The following is a 17,282-nucleotide window of genomic DNA, read 5'->3' on the forward strand; positions in this document are numbered from 1 at the left end:
CTGCAGGACGTACCGGCCAAAACCCAGTTGTTGTTTTTTGGGTTGGGGTGTGTGTGTGTGTGTGTGTGTGTGTGTGTGTGTCTTGTTTTGTTCTGTTCTGGTCCTGTGAAGTTTCTTTTAGCCATTTTCTGTCTTATTCAACTCACAAATGCAGTATTTGTTACATCCATACGTTTTACAAGAGAGAGAAATGATAATAAATAAAAGGAAATTACATAACATTTTAGAAGGTAAATGTGCTACAGAAAACAAAAAGAAGGACCAATAAGGGGGATCCAGACTTCAGGGTGGGAAGTTTACAGTTTTCAATAGGGTGGTGAGAGAAAGTCTTCATGACAAGTGACATTTGGGCAAAGACTTCTTTTCAATTATAATTCATCAGAGTAAGGCTGATTTTAAGGTATGGTAAGTACCCACAAGGAAACAAAATTGCTCAATCAATTAGCTGCGTAAAGCAACATACTGAACAGTTAGTATTCTGTGAGCATAGGCCTGATTTTTTTTTTTTAAATTTTATTTGACAGAGATAGAGACAGCCAGCAAGAGAGGGAACACAAGCAGGGGGAGCGTGAGAGGAAGAAGCAGGCTCATTGCAGAGGATCCTGATGTGGGGCTTGATCCCACAACGCCGGGATCACGCCCTGAGCCGAAGGCAGACACGCTTAACCACTGTGCCACCCAGGCGCCCCAATAGACCTGATTTTTTAATCTGTAACAGGATGCCATGAAGCCATGACCAATACGTGCATGTTATTAACTCTCAACAGACAATTCCAGCTGACCAGTCACAGCACTTCTTTCCAAGGAAGATTACTCCCTAAGAGAGAAGTTACTATGTTGGTTGTAACTTGTGAATTTGAGAATTAACTCCTTCCTTAGGTAAACACACACTTTTGAAGGACCCAAGTAGGATTTTTTTTCTTTTTTTTGGTCCATCTGCCTATCACTGAAAACTCCTTTTTATATAAAGATACAGAATTGGCACCTTCATTTTTCAAACCCACCAGACTCGATGATGGCGACTATCACCTTGGAGAAGCTCTCCTCTGAAACCCTTTGATTCTTCAAGTTTTCTTCCAGATTAAAAAAAAAAAATCATGTATCTTTATAAATTTCTTTTTTTTAAACAAGTATAGTCAGTTGCCAAGTAAAGAAAAGAAGCAGTGCAGTTACTGGAAATGGACAGGTCAAGTGAAACTATTAGCAAATACATTTCTACAAACGCATGCTGTCTTGGATGAGTTATTGATTTCAGCCTTAAACAGTCTAGGGGGAGCTTGCTTGTTTCATTTCTAATGCTAACACACTCATTTGTTAGAACCAGCATGTTACTTTTTAAAAATACATTCGAGGGTGACTTTTGAACACATCTCTACCAGGTCTGTAAGTGCCCGGGACGTTAACTACAGAATTCACGAACAACTATTCACGTACTTTCTCCCTCATCAAAGGAAGAGTCGCTGCTCATACAGCAAACCAATCTCAGTCATTGTCATACTGCAACCTGTGAAAATACAGGGATGAGATGAAAAGAAGCTGTCTGCTCATCAAAACAGTCTCAGCTGTGCTTTTTTCCCAGTCCTTTACAATTCTTTTTACTCACATGCCCTGGCACGAAACCTAATAAAACAAACTTGGGTTCCATTTATTTATTACCCTGATTTAGGAAATACTGTACATCAGTACTGTGATAAAGACCAGGAGAGATTTTTCTACCTCTTGAAGTTTTCACCACCTGAACTTCGGGAAACCATGTTCTGCTGCATTATCCCAATGACATGTGACATCGACTTTATGACTATGATGTGTTGCTTCTGGCTATAGAATATAATTTCGCCTGCCACAAGTTTTTGGCTTGTATGAAAGGTGAAGTCCATTTCTTGAGGACTCTGTTCCCTTACATCAGGTAGTGAAGTTTTCAGCATTCCTTAGTGCGTGTGTTCGTATGTACGTGCATATATATACTTAAAACTGTTCTGGTTTTGGTTGGTGGGATTGGTTAGTTCTGTTAAAATCGTCTATTCATTATGTCTTTTAAAACTACAGGTATTCCTGAAATTGACATTTGCTTTCTTTGTCAAGTCTAAAGAAATTCATGGAAGTGTCCTGCTAGCATTCCAGAAACATGAATTGATGCCCTTTCAGCAAGTTGGTACATATAAGTAGGTTTAGCATATGTGTTAAAAAAAATAATAGGCACAGTAGACATTAAACATGCTTAATGCTTAGAATATAAGAGCCAAGAAATTACCTCAAGCCAGGCGGTATTTTTCTCTTTTTACAAATGGGTTTGCTTCTTTTGCTCTTTTTTAGAATGGAGTCCGCAATTGGCTGAAGAAAAGCTATGTAAATTCACAGTTTCAGTGGGCAGTATTGTTCCAAAATTGAAAGGAAGAGTCTCTGAGGAGGCAAACTAAATATTGTGTGAAGAATTTATCTCTAGGGCAAATATTTCCCATTTTCAGTTTCTTACAACTCAGCTCTCTCCAAGGAAGTTTCTTAATACTTTCATTTATAATCCGAATGATATTTCTGACAGCATATCTGCTTCCTCTGACCTGCTGCTTGCCCCTGCCTCCCCTTACACAGGGTACAGATGGCTGCATGAGCAGATGAAAAAATTTCCCGGAATGTTGGACATTTTATTGTTAACTTTCCTGCACTGTTGAGCAAGTAGGAAAACATGATTTCTCACTTAGGTATTTAGTGTTCTCATATCTCATTAATTTTTGAGCCTTCTTTTGGGTGCTCAGTGTTGCTGCTGGTGAGTTTTAATGCTGTGGCTTTTGCCTGTGATCATAGTCCCAGGACAATGTATATCTCAAGGGGTTCCTCCCACCAAGACCTTAAAGTTGTATAGTTGCATTGAAGTTTAACCAAGCACTGTCATGAGTGTTTTTGACTTGAATTACAGCCCCGGGAAGCAGGAAAGGAAGCTATTATTACCCCTGTTTTAGAGTGGATAGAAGGGAATAGGTGAAAAACTCCATCCTGGAGTGGAACCCGAAGTCAAAGTTAGCTTTCATTTCAGGGCTAGAGTGCTTTCCTCTACCCCATTCTCTCTGTCCTGATGACATACACCTTGCTTGATACGAACCAAAAAGCATTAAATCATAGACTGCAATACACCTAATGTTTATAACCAAAAGTTCTCAATGTGTAAACTCAATATTTTTTAGATGATTTTCCTGAAATTCTTACTCTGGGAAAAAGCCATGAGTATGCCGAAGGCAAGGTGTGATTGTTTATTTCCAGTACCTCTTCAAAGGTGTCTTGCCCATCGCTGTATCTAGTTACAGTTCCCGAAAGCCAAACCTGACAAAATTCACACAAGGCTACGTGATAGCGAATACCTTCATCCCTGTATATTAAAAAATCTGTATTCAGATGCCTATAAATATTAAATCTGTAATCAAAAATCAGAATACTTAGTTATTCATTAAGTCTGTCTCTGGGGTACTCACTAAGTCTTCTTTGGTACCCTCCATATTTCTGTGTGGAAGTTTCTGGGGTATGTGAAGTATAAATATACTCTTGGGGAACATAGGGTTAAACACTTGCTGCCCCCTGATATCTTTGCAGAGATATGGCATCACCTCTAGTCTGGCCAGAATAGAAGCTCAAAAATTGTATTCAATGGTGATTACTTTCAAAGGTTATATATAGTTATAAAGGTATAAGCTGGTTATGTTAAATTTCACCTGAGCTTGTATTTTAAAGTCCATTCTTTTTTTCTGAATACAGGAAGTTTCATTTGCCTTTCCTGTGAACTGATGAAACAAATGCAGTGAAACTCACTTCTAAGACTTCTGAAGAGCCACGTCTGATGTGTTTGGTACTGACCCCAATGATGGATTCGGTGGGTGAAAGAAGAAATATGGGAAAACGTTTCTTCTAGCTTAGGTTGCCAGAGCTGGGAGTAAAATAGAGAATGTATAGTATTATTGGTGGTCCAGGCAAAAAAAGAAATCCATTCTTCCTCTTGCTCTGCCTCAAAAGCCCAAGAAGGCAACATTTATTTTTCAAACCAGAGGGATATGTTGACTAGGAATTCTCAGGCAAGAAACAATATATGAGAGATGAGGCCACTAGCCCATTCAGAAGAAAACAAAGGTGATAAAAATTTAATAGGAATTACATTCTCATTAATGATTGTGGAATTTTGAGAGATTTTTTTTTTAAGATTTTATTTACTTATTTGACAGAGAGAGAGACAGCCAGCAAGAGAGGGAACACAAGCAGGGGGAGTGGGAGAGGGAGAAGCAGGCTTCCAGTGGAGCAGGGAGCCTGATGCAGGGCTCGATCCCAGGACCCTGGGATCAGGCCCTGAGCTGAAGGCAGACACTTAACGACTGAGCCACGCAGGCACCCCCAGAATTTTGAGAGATTTTTAAAAATGATTATATGGATTTGTTCATTCTCTTACACCTTACAATATTAAAATATAAAGCAACAAGACAACAAATGTAAAAATAAATATCAATGAAAATTAAGAACAGCAAATAGAGAAAAACAACTGCTAGGTTTCTTGAGAGTTTTCATGAAGCAACAACAAAAGGACTTCTAAGCTTAAGAAATGTAATACTCAAGAACAACAGTCTATCAAGCAGCAATACCTGTGAAACCTCCTTACGCCTCATCAGGGTGGATAATAATAAAGAGACAGAATTTGTAACATGGCCTGAAGATCCTGAATAGGAGCCTTGTTTGGAATGCGTCAGACAGGATGTCGCTGACTAGGAAGAGAATGTGTGAGCCCCATTACGTGGATGTGGTTGATATAAATTTGTGGTAATTTGTTCCACAACAATAGATATTAATACAATGCCATTTGGTAGTTACAGGCATTAGAACATTTGTGAAAAAGAAGGTTGTCTATGTAAAAGATGATGATCCAAATAATACCCAAATGCCTCTGGGTTCTAGTCTCTGGGAGAGAGAGCAGTCACGCAAGTATTAGTTGAATGGTTTGGGGTTTTGTTTTTGTTTTTAGGGATTTAGTGCAGTTTGCATTATAAGAAATTCTATCCCATTACACAGACTTGGGCTGTAACATAGAAACACCTTGTCCTGAGTGTCACCTCTGTAGGAGTACTGACAACACCGACTCCATCTTGGGTCCTCCATCTTACTGGTGACCAGGCAGTGACCTCTCTCAGGGCTGTGTGCTCCAGGGGATTCTTGCTGGGTGATGTATGCCCTGTCCAGAATGCAAGAAGGCTTGTTCTGATTGTCCCTCTGATGCACAGATGCTGCCATGTCAGCTAACTACCTCGTGGCCTCACCACCATGCCCCTCGTTCTATAAAAGCTATGGATTAAGGTCTGGTCTTCGTGGAGAATAGCTGCATAGCACCTGGATCACCTGTCCGCTGGATTCCCCTTTCAGTAAGTTACCCTAAATAAAACTCTGTAAATTGTACAGAGCAGTTTGCACTGTTTTTCCACCCAAATTGCCTTCTCCATCTGGAGGATACTTTACCAACCCTCCTCCACCCTCTGACACCCTCCTGTCCTCTCCCCACCATCGTGCCCTATTTCCTCTGGGATGGGACACAAAGTTGCTGACGTCCCTTTCCCCTAGCCGGCGGGGCACTGAATTCCTTGTTATGTCCAGTTCCTCCAAACTTTTTTGCTCATCAACAGATGTTTTGGACAGAACACGTAAGTGTAAGGGGAAATTTTTCAGAAGAGCAACCAAAATATCCCAACGGTAGTGCTACCTGGCTGACTTTCAGAGGACTTAAGTTTTCTTTATTTTTTTCATCTGTAAACCTCCACATCCTGAGTCACATTACCCGACCATAGCAGTAGCTGAAATATCTGTGGAATTGAGTGAAAGTTGCCGGAAAGATGGATGGTCACATCTTTTGCCTTTTATCGCTCCACTGATTTTAAATCAAATTGAGTAGTGACCCAGACTGTGAGGTGTATGTCTGAGTTTGGGGGGAAGCAGGATGAATGGGCCAAGAATATAATGACAGGGAGAGGAGACTGAGGTGCCCAGGTGAAATGATGGGCAAGTAGGCTGATCAGTATGCCAATGAACTAATTTCAGCTTCTCACACACACACTCCACCCTTCACACCCACTCTTGCCTGTTTTACTCCCTCAGAACCCCCTGTGAGGCTAGGACTCCAAATTTAAAAATGCTCAGTAATCCAAGCCAATGTATCACCTGAGTGATTACCAGATGCCAGTTCATATATCACACTCTTTACCTACATTATTACATTTAATCCTCACCACAGACTGTAGCCTGATTTGACATGACGGAACTGGGGCAGACCGCTGAAAAGGAACAGCCTGAGTCCAACAGCTCCTGACATGAGGGGCAGCAAACCCAGCTAGGTCTCCAGGATTAAGCTCCTGACCACTACACTACTATACTTCTTTCACATTCTGTGAAAATATTCAGGTTACTCTGAAATTGGAGTTCCCCTACCCTCAAAGCTGTACTTTCATTGGCTGTTCTGTTTACAAGACTTTTCTATTATTACAAGACTATTAGGTTTATAATGCTCTTCAGACATAAGCCTTAAAAACATCTCTACCAGGGGGCGCCTGGGTGGCACAGCGGTTAAGCATCTGCCTTCAGCTCAGGGCGTGATCCTGGCGTTGTGGGATCGAGCCCCACATCAGGCTCCTCTGCTGTGAGCCTGCTTCTTCCTCTCCCACTCCCCCTGCTTGTGTTCCCTCTCTCGCTGGCTATCTTTATCTCTGTCGAATAAATAAATAAAATCTTAAAAAACAAACAAAAAAAAACCCAAACATCTCTACCAGTAAAATTATTTCATGCATTTGCACTGACAACAATGTTTATTTCCATTTGCTTTCATTATCAGATGCAGCTTAGGATAAAACTAAGGATAAGCATCTTTACAATAAAATGAAACCACATCAAAATAACCCAACTACAGAAGTGGTTGTTATTTAATTTTCAAAAAAAAAAAAAATTCTCATTATTGTAAATGACATGATTCTGGGATAGGACACAAAGGTAAAAAAGAGACCTAAGGCTCGTAACTTTAAATTGATGGAGCTGCCTTTTACTCATGCTTATAGCATCATTACCAAAGATTCTACGACCAAGTGAAAGATCCTGAACACTGGTGACATTTTTTGCTCATTTATTATGAACTCTCTCCTGATGCCAGCAACATCGGAAGGCAGTTGGTAAGATATACAGGTAGTACTGCTGGAGAGGATGTCGGAATGAGTCACGTATATTTTTCACAGCTTCTATCTCTGTATCTGACTTCTTTCACCATTTCTCGTCACAGATTTGTCAAAGAAACTACAACCAGAATTGGTCAAAACTAATGAGTTTTAGTAATTCCCCTTGAATTAGGAGTAGAAAATGGTCTCAGAGATACAAATCTGGGAATACATTCCTGATTTTGAGATATAACCAACCTGTGCCATGGGATTTAATTCAGTTAAAAATTTTTCACCCAAAATTGTTTCACCAGAGGTGAATTTCATGATATATATATTTTAAAATTCTGACAAAGTTGAAATATAACTATGCAAAACAATTTTCAATGCTGAGGGATTATAATAAAATCAGAGAGTTCTTTAATAAAATTTTCTAATTTCATAAGCCTCCTTTTAATTTGCATTATAATTATGGAAATTAAAAATTTACCAAGTATTCTCCTTAGCTTATGTCATGGTGCCTTGTGCAAATATTACCCTAAAAAAATCCATATTCTATTTTTCTCATTTCAAAGACAAATATATTTTAATACAAAACTAGACTTTAAATAATAACAGTTTTATGCTAGAGCGCTAGCATATAAATATACTAGAAAGAATATCGATCAAAAACTAGTGAATACAATTCCCATGGCAATAAAGCGTCAAGAAACTGGTACCGTTGATAAATGCTTATGGAAGGGGAGCTCTCTTTTTTTTCTAAAGCCAATAAAAGATGTAGTTTTTTCACAAAAGAATATAGTTTTCACTGAGGACTCAAAGATTGTATTATTTTGTTTCTTATTTATCAAGCAAGAATCAAAGATTTCAGAGTAGAAACAAAACAAGTGAAAGTTTGAGAAAAATCGCAGGAAAAGGAGATGAGGCAATTAAGAGTTATTCAGGTAACCAAGAACCTAGCAGTAACTTTGGGCCTAATTGTGACCAACAGGGAGATACTGGTTATTGAAGAACTTCCACAGCAACCATGAGGAAAAGCAATCATGCTGTCTCTCTGTTTGTGAAAGCAAAGAACGGGATCTGGTCATCTGCGAAGCCTATCATTTGGGAAGGTTGATCTAAAAATTTTGAAGAGAAAAAGACCTTCAATTCTTAGCAAAAACTCTGAAATGAAAACTCAGTAAAATTTAGAAGCTCTCAAAAAGTTAATTTTAACAGAAATTGAAAATAATCCTGAGGAGAAATGCAGCATTTAAAATAAGCTGTGAACACAAAAAAGATCTCTGATGACCTCAGAATTTTAATAAATATGGGAAAAGTTTAAAGACAAAAGCAACAATAATGAAATAACTAGAAAAATGTAAAACCTATTGGTGACTATTTCTGTGTGGTGGTGGTGGTGGTGTGTGTGTGTGTGTATGTGCGTGTGTATTATAAAAAGTCTTGGGCTTTTTTTTTTTTAAGATTTTATTTATTTATTTGAGGGAGAGAGAGAGCACCCACAGAGGGAGAATGAGAGGGAGAGGGAGAAGCAGACTCCCTGCTGAGCAGGGAGCCCAACGTGGGGCTCCATCCCAGGACCCTGGGATCAGGACCTGAGCTGAAGACAGATGCTAACTAACTGAGCCACCCAGGTGTCCTTTGCACTTTTCTATTGAAAAAATGTTCTACGGGGACCTACATTGATTTTACAATGTGGAAATTAACAGTAAATATTTTAAAATAAAATGTGAGATCATAATTAAAACTACAGAAGAGTGACACAAACATATAAGAGTTACACAGGGAAGGCTAAGATCCAATATGAACTATTTTGGTGAAGGAAGGAAGGAAGGGAGGGAAGGAGGAAGGAAAAGGGAGGGGAGGGGAGAGAGTGTGGGAGAAAGGGAGGAAGGAAGAAAAGTATCTACAAGAATAAAAGATGGATACTTTTTGATAGAGAAAGAAATAGAACTCCTCAATTCTTATTTTGTCCCCCCTTTTCAGTGAAGGAGACTGATGTTTGCACCAGAACAGGAAGAATAAACACTGAAAATACATAAAAGCAGACAGAGCTGAGAGAAGAGACTCTTCCAAATGAGGTCAAGTCTTCCATCCCAAGACTGAGTAATATTCATTAGCAGGCAATCTATTATACATCAGCAAGAAAATGAATTACAATTTAGTTAACAGAAATAGAATATAAGCATGTAAATTTAGGGGATACTATTGAGACACATAAGAAATAGACATGATGAGTAAATTGGACTGTGCTTACAAGAATGAGAGTTGGGGGGCACCTGGGTGCTCAGTTGGTTAAGTGTTTCCCTTAGGCTTGGGTCATGATCCCAGAGGCCTCTGCTCAGCAGGGAGCCTGCTACTCCCTCTCCCTCTGCCTGCTGCGCTGCCTGCTTGTGCTCTCTCTCTCTCCCTCTATGAAATGGATAAATAAAATCTTGAGAGTTGAGGATGAGAGTTGGCTGAGTTCATCTGATTGAATCTATGGTATGTAGACCCTCCTTAAAGCTGTCTTGGCAATGAGACTCTTAGGCAGACAGGAGGAAAGAAACGCTCAGTAATGTGGGCTTCAACAATGCAGGCTCTAGTTAATTCCATTATATCAGAAAGTTGGGGAAGAAGTTTGGGAGAGGTTTGTGCAGTGGACAAGAGATGAGCTCAGGAATAAATTATAATGGATTCTAGACAAAAGGAGTTCACTGAGCCTAGGCCTTCAGAAACATCTCAAGTGATCTAAATCTGTTATATCTACTGAAGATATGGTGATGGTATCAGTAAATGAGGTCTTCGTGTGTCTCTATTGTCTCTCCCTGTACTTCTGACTTGCATTATCGAATGGGAAGGAGCCTCAGGTCTGGGAAGTGGTAGAGCCCATTTTCCTGACGTCTTTGGTTAACAAGCTTGAATTACTTGCCAANGCCCATTTTCCTGACGTCTTTGTGCCAGCTCGTTACCTTCATTTCTCTTCCTGTCCTTGCTGCCACAAAGGAAGTTCAAAACCACCTAGAGGGATTTGGAGAAGTAGCCAGGGTCACAGGGAGCTTATAAGTGACATCATGGAAATACTGTCAGTAATTTTTGGGAAATCTTGGCAAATAAGAGAGGCGCTTAGAGGCTGCTCATTAGCAAATTTCAGTCCAATTTACAAACTGGGGAGAAAAAAGTAGATTTCACAAACCTAAGACCTGACCAATGGCAACTGTTCAAAGTGTAGAAGGGAATTTGAAAAGTGAGGTGGATTGGAAGAATCTGGAAGAGAAAGCACAGTAATGAAAGATCAATTTGTGTCATACTCAACCCATTTCTTTGTTTTACTGTGTCCGGTGAGTAAAGGAACAATGATAAGTGGGTATCTTCAGCAAGGTTTTGATAAGATTTCTCATTATTGTTTTAGAAACAAGGCAGATTAGTACACCTTTCTCCAGGACCATATAGAAATACATTCAATAACTACAGTCAATGGATTTTGATCTTTGGAGTGATATCACATTGTATAGAGATTTCTAGATGAGACAGCCAGCTCTCCATTCTCAGCAATCGGATAAAGCCATTAGAGTGGGTTCATCAGTTCAAGAATGGCTAGGAAGGACAGTAAATACATTAGAAGATCAAGATCTGAAAATACCATTAAAATTTACACTTGTAAGTTATATCCAATGAGATGAACTTTACACAAGAGTACAAAACAAATGCTAGTCCAAAAAAAAAAAATCATCACATTACTTAGATGAATAAGACATGATTTAGCATTAGCACATGGGAGTAATAACCGAATAATTTTAGTTTAGAGTAAGAATTAAATGAATTATCCGGCCTATTTTTAACCAAGTATAACTTTAGAGACTTTAGAGAGCAATAATGTTTAAAACACATCTCTCTTCGTACTACGTGGAGGGACTTAATTGGATGGCAACAGATGAGAAAGTGTCCAAAGGAGAACCACCAAATAATAAAGGTTAAAAAAACTATGGGAGACAGAAATATACTTGAATATGGTTTTTTTATCCCAGAGGAGACTCAGGACACCCAAATCATCTCCAAATATTCAAAGAACTATCACGTGGAACAAGAGTTATACATTTTTTTTTTTTTGCCACAAATGATAGCTGAGATCATAGGTAGAAGCCATTAAAGGGAAATTATCCCAATAGGTCAAAAAAGAAAAGTGATTGCTCACAGAGGTAAAGTTCTCTGTCACCAAAGTGCTCAATCACAGACTAATAATTTGGCAAAGATGTTGTTGAAAGGATTCAATTCTGCAAGGGATGATGGTCAAATCTGATTCATTGTTGGAATCATCACAGGACATTAAAAAAATGACAGATTCTTGATTTTTTGCCCTCACCTATAGTTTCAGAATTTCCAGAGGTGAGGGAGTTTACAGTTTTTAAAAGCATCTGAGGTGACCCAGAAAATGATTCAGTTTTGACAAACACTAGATATCCCTAAGGTCTTCTCCCAGTCTGAGATTCTGTGCCCAAGGCAATCAAATTAGTTGGCTGCCACTGGAGCCTGTGGTAAAACAAAGCAAAGCAAACCAAGACAAAAACAATGGAACCATTAATAAGAATGAAAATGGGGATATAAGTGTTATCTTACATCCTAGTTTTCTTATGGAAGGTTTATATAGTGCACAGTAATGTTTGGAGAAAACCTTTTCAAGTCTGGTTAGCGATAGTTTGTCATGTTTCTGTTTCTCGCTAGATACACATGTCCATGTGAGTATGCATACGTATTTGTGAAATCATGTGAGTTTTGAAAACAATAAGGACTCCAGTAAAATGTCCAAAGTCTCTGATGACAGCTAAAAAATAGCATATTTGTCGGGGAACATCACTGAGAAGACATGACCTCCAGGCGACCTGTGAGCTGAATCCCAGCGCTCTGAGACTCCTCACCCACTCTCCTGTCCTTGGATTGTGGGGTCCGCTTGTCTTTCCCACTTCCAGAGGCTGATCCAAGGACACAGCCTTGAGAAGGTATGTGGTATTGAGAACACCCACACAGGACACATGACTAAACCCAGTTAGGACATCTTTGTAACGATTAAGATTTGGTGGGTGGGTGCAGTATCCACTCATTTTGCTGTTACCCAACATAAGACTCCTATGTAAGTTCCTTTTGCTTATTGTGAAACTGCCACCTACCAACGTGGGGTGGCTGGCCTCTTTCTTCAGTCTTTCCCTGCCCCCTGCATAAGAGGGTTGGTTTCAGATTGCACCAAGAAGTCCCCAAGAGGGTTGCAAACCAACCATAGTGAAAAATGCAAACTTCGGTTTTTAAGTTTCAGTGGTTGCTATTCCTTATATTATGTGAATATTTTGACCATAGAACAGTTTTTGTATTACCAAATCATTGACATTTAAAGAAAGAGGAGGGTAAAGAAATTAGCAATCTTTATTAAGTACCTACTTAATAGGTGGCAGGAACTTTATAAACAATCCCATTTCATATTTAAAACAAGTCTCTATAACAGGAAATCTCCTTACAAACGAAGAAACTGAGGCCCTGTTAGACTCCAGGATTTGGTTTCATTCAAACATTGTATTATAGACTCCAGTGAATTATATTTTATGTATCACAAGGGGATTCCATGTGTTGGTGGCATGTTCTCATCCATTATAGATACTTGGTTAATTCCAATCATACATAATTGTGCTGTTAACTTTCATTATATAAAATGTGAATTTGGACAGCTATTAAATTCTTGTGTGTGAGTTTTCTTATCCTAAAATATGGATGATAATATAAATATATTCCTTTATATAGGACATAATTGTTGCAAAATTATGAAGTGTGTAGATTTATCATCATCTTTATTTTAGGGTAAGGGAACTCACACACAAGAGTCAATATTGCCCGAATGTACCCCACTCATGTAGCACGGCCAGATTTTGGTTCTGAATATCTAATTCAAGAACGTGCACTGAGCACTCTGATATGCTGCCTCCCTATCTCTGACTGTACACACAAGTAATACAAATAAATAAAACTGTTCATGAAACATAGTTTTCTAAACATACATCTCTGAGGAGATGATTAAGTTTAATTCAATATATTCTATCCTCTTAGGTCACCTACACATATATTGCCTACATTGATGTAGAATATAAGATTTTTAGTGATAGAGGCACCTGGGTGGCTCAGTTAAGCATCTGCCTTTGGCTCAGGTCATGATCCCGGGTCCTGGGATCGAGCCCCACGTCGGGCTCCCCGCTCAGTGGGAAGCCTGCTTCTCCCTCTCCCTCTGCCCCTCCCCTTGCTCGTGCACTCTCACTGGCTCACTCTTGCTCTATCTCAATTAAATGAATAAAATATTACAAAAAAAGATTTTTAGTGATAAACTAATAATACATTTGTTATTAAAAATGCGAATTTCTTCATGTTGATGCTATTTCATCCTTCCCAGCTCCTACCTTTGTGTGCAACCTTTTTTTTCTCATTCTTCTGCTCTGACTTAGATTTTTAGTCTAAATAAGTGGAAATGACAACCAAAAAGCTGGAGGATTTGCACCTAAGCCCTATCAGTGCCAATGATATGAACATGCTGTGAGGCCCAGATGGACAGGATGGCCAGCGAGTGTAAACTTATTCAAGATTTAAGATGAGTTATTCTAGGCTTTATCAATAACAGAAATCACTGTCTCCTCTGTTAATCTTACCAGGCTAGAAATTTGTGGCATCGTCTAAATGCCAGTCAGGTAGAAAAAGCTTGCCATCTGTACTGTTTATACTATAAACAGAGTTTCTGACGTTCAAATGCATGTAAAAATTAAGAAAAGCATCTTCACTTACCAAAATCGAGAATCACAGGTTTACCTGAAGTATGTTTTGTTTTGTTTCTACTCAGTGAAATGGGGATGCCAATGAACAAATCAAAAATGTTCGCAAATGAAATCACTTTTGTTTTTGTTTTGTTTTTTTTCCTCTGAGACTGAAGAAGGGGACTGTGTTTTCCTGGGACCACTGCTATTACTTAGTGTGTGAGTGGTCTCCAATGCAGGGAGCAGGGCGACATCCCCTTCCCAGCGTGCTCCCAGTGAGGAAGCCTCTACCCTCAAGCTGGCAGCAGCAGGTGGCAGCAGTGGCCCCCGGGTAGCTTGTCCTCAAGCGCTCCAGCAGACCTGCAGCACAACTTTCCCCTCACTGAACTTCATCAGGTGTCTTTTTAGTACAGACTTCGAGAGCCTAAAGGGGAGGGTCAGTCAGTAGGAGGCATAGCGCTTGAGGGTTCCTGATTGATTATTTCTCTGTAAAAATGCAATAGAAAACTGGAAGAGGAGTATAGCTATCATCTCAAAAGAAAACTTAAACAGAAACCAACACAGTGAAAAAGCCACATGTGTATTTGACCAGATCAACCAAACTCACTAATGCAATAACAAAAAAAGAATCCAAAGAAGTCCTCAAATTATCTGGCATAAAAATTTTGAGAACAAATTCTAACACCCACAAACTAAAATTGACGGACTCAAATAGGTAACTTCAATTTGTTTTGCTAGGGACGTATAAACATGAGCTAATAGCAAAGAAACAAAATCGTCTTCCCCAAAATAATCTAAAAAATCCCAGTGGAAGTACACAAAACTGCTTATGAAGACTTATCTCCAAAAAATTGAAATGGAGTCTGAGGAAGTATCTAGATCTCACTGCCAGTGTTACAGAAAATGCGGAGGGCAGAGGAACGTGTTAGATGGTAGCGTAGAGACGAAGTAGAGAAATGCAGATTGTGGGACACACCGAACCCAGTTTTTTCATCTCATAAATTGAAAGCGGGAGAAGGGACACTATTAAAGATCCGTTAAAAGCCAAAACCCAACACATTTCAATGTATGAGACTTATTTAAACAACCTGTAAAAAAAATCTGAGAAGACATTTGGGATGAGTGAATGTTGATTGGATATTGGATGCTATTGAGGAATTATTATTAATGTCCTGGCATAATAATGGTTTTCTTGGCTGTTTTATCTTCTCTCTGACACTGCATTTTTCATTTTGCAGATTTCCATTTGGTTTTTTGAACTTTGCTGAAACCTGTTCACAGATGTTGTTCCTTTTCTCCTTTTAACATAATGTTGAAAGTCCCTCTCTGACCATCCAACCCCTGAGCCATCCTAGGTCTGGTCCTATAGACCCTCTCTTGAGGATGAGTCTTTTCTTACTGCTTCTTCATGGTGTCTCATAATCTTTTATGGTATACCAGGCATTGTGTGTAAAATAGCAATAAAAACTGAAATAGAAGCATTAATTGTCTTCTGTTACGCAGCCAGTGTGGGTGGAGGGGGCTCACTAAATCGACCTCATCTGTGGTTGAATTAGATCTGGGTCTCTTTGCTGCCGAGATTCAGTTCACCATTGGCTTCGGATGTTGGGTGGGCAGGACTTGAAATCTGAGGATCTAGGCAATGTTCTCAGCTCTTCGCCCTGCTCTCAGCGCTCCGAAGAGCCGGGATGCAGAGGGAGGGTGGCGAGCTGCGCCTTCCTGTCCGGGGCGCTGAGCTCCGCCACACATCCGTGGCCTGAAGGAATTGTCTCAGCTCCCGCTCTGCCCTCAGCCTTCACGGGGCCCAGAGCGGTTGAAGGGGACCCTCTCAGCACTCCTGCTCCCCCGCACCCTGTGGGCAACCCTCACTGTACTTCAGCAGCTTGCTCTCTCCGTTCTGCCCCGCATCTAGCCCTGGGGTGCTCACCTCTTGTGGAACCACAGTGAAGAGTCGACAGGTGAGCCTACTCTTTTCTGACTGGGGCTCCCAGGGACTCTAAATTATCAAACCAATCTTATTTGGCCTTTAACACTTTCCTTAGGGGCGCTTGGGTGGCTCGGTGGGTTAAGTGTCTGACTCTTGATTTCCGTTGGCGTCATGATCTCAGAGTTTTCAGAACCGGCCCTACCCTGCCTCAGCGCGCTGATGGGATGGAGCCTGCTTAAGATTCTCTCTTCGTCTCCTCTCGCCTTTCCCTCGCCCTCTGCCCCCCCCCCCCACAAAAAGCATTCCTTAAGTCATCCTCTGATTTCTTTTCATTCCATCTATGGTTGGGTTTTTTTTTCTTCCTCCATTGCTCTGCCAAAAATGAAAGCAGCCTTGGATCTCTATGCCCCTAAAGGGACCATTTTAGATTTTAATGCCATTTCACCATTTTCTAGATTCTATTTTATTTTGGTTACTTCGCACCCTTGGATATATATGTATATATTTAATGGCTTTGTAGATTGCCTAGCTGGCTCTCCATTTTAAAACGAGAGCCACACTGTCCTATAACTTACTACATCTCCAGTGCAAGTGGAAGTTGCCTGGTTGAATTTTTCTTCTTTAGATATTTATAGTGAAATAAATGGTGAAATGACATGACGTCTGTGAATTGCTTCCTAGACATGGTCTAGTGAGTCTGGATGGGTGGGATGTAGATGATATGGGTATGACCACTGTTGGTACCATTGTTGACGTGGGTGTTAGGTCAATGGATATTCAATGATATTCTCTCTACTTTTGTGTATATTTGAATATGGTTTCCATAATAAAAAGCTTGTTAAAATAGATGCTATAGAATGTTAATGCCTTGCTACCAGTAGGTCAGAAAATTATTTCTTAATTTGCAGGGGCATATACAAAAAGAAAACTAGTCAATTACAGAATTCAAAATGACAATATAGAAATGGGAGGGGGGGAGCTAATTTTATTCTTTATGTTAGGGCCAGATAGAAATCTTTCCTGAGGGTTCTCATAAAGGGAACGTTGGAAAAAATAGTAACAAAAAGTCAATAACAACCTCCTGTCAATGGAAACAATGATGAATCTTTTAGAACTTTTATTATAACATCTTTCAATAAGGGCTGATGACATCGAACAAAAGTATGAGTCAGCAAAGACACTGGGTGACTTAACAATAGTGGATATCCAAACAGTCAATAAATACATGAATAGATACTCAAATTTTATTAGTCACCAGGAAAATGCATATTAAAAATTACATGAGATACTATTACACACACACACACACACACACACACACACACACACACCACTACCCCAGAATAAAAATGTAAAGAATGATAACAAATGTTGACAAGGATCTGGAATAAATAGAACTCTGTATACTATTGGCAGGATTATATAAGTTGGTATAAA

At 39.6% G+C, this 17,282-nt stretch overlaps 1 long non-coding RNA gene across 11 annotated transcripts in view; it reads left to right on the forward strand.

Moving 5' to 3' along the window:
- LOC105241731 overlaps positions 1 to 17,282 on the forward strand; it is a 246,563-nt gene that overhangs the window by 168,428 nt on the left and 60,853 nt on the right. For 10 of the 11 annotated variants that reach the window (XR_004621896.1, XR_004621897.1, XR_004621898.1 and 7 more), the window contains 2 exons: positions 3,745 to 3,859; positions 11,859 to 12,133. This is a non-coding gene — a long non-coding RNA (uncharacterized LOC105241731). Of the gene's footprint in view, positions 1 to 3,744; positions 3,860 to 11,858; positions 12,134 to 15,156; positions 15,353 to 17,282 lie in introns of those variants that run through there. The other variant, XR_004621903.1, reaches the window with a different exon arrangement.

The sequence above is a fragment of the Ailuropoda melanoleuca genome, chromosome 18 (assembly GCF_002007445.2).
Source record: "Ailuropoda melanoleuca isolate Jingjing chromosome 18, ASM200744v2, whole genome shotgun sequence".
Classification (NCBI taxonomy): Eukaryota; Metazoa; Chordata; class Mammalia; order Carnivora; family Ursidae; genus Ailuropoda; species Ailuropoda melanoleuca.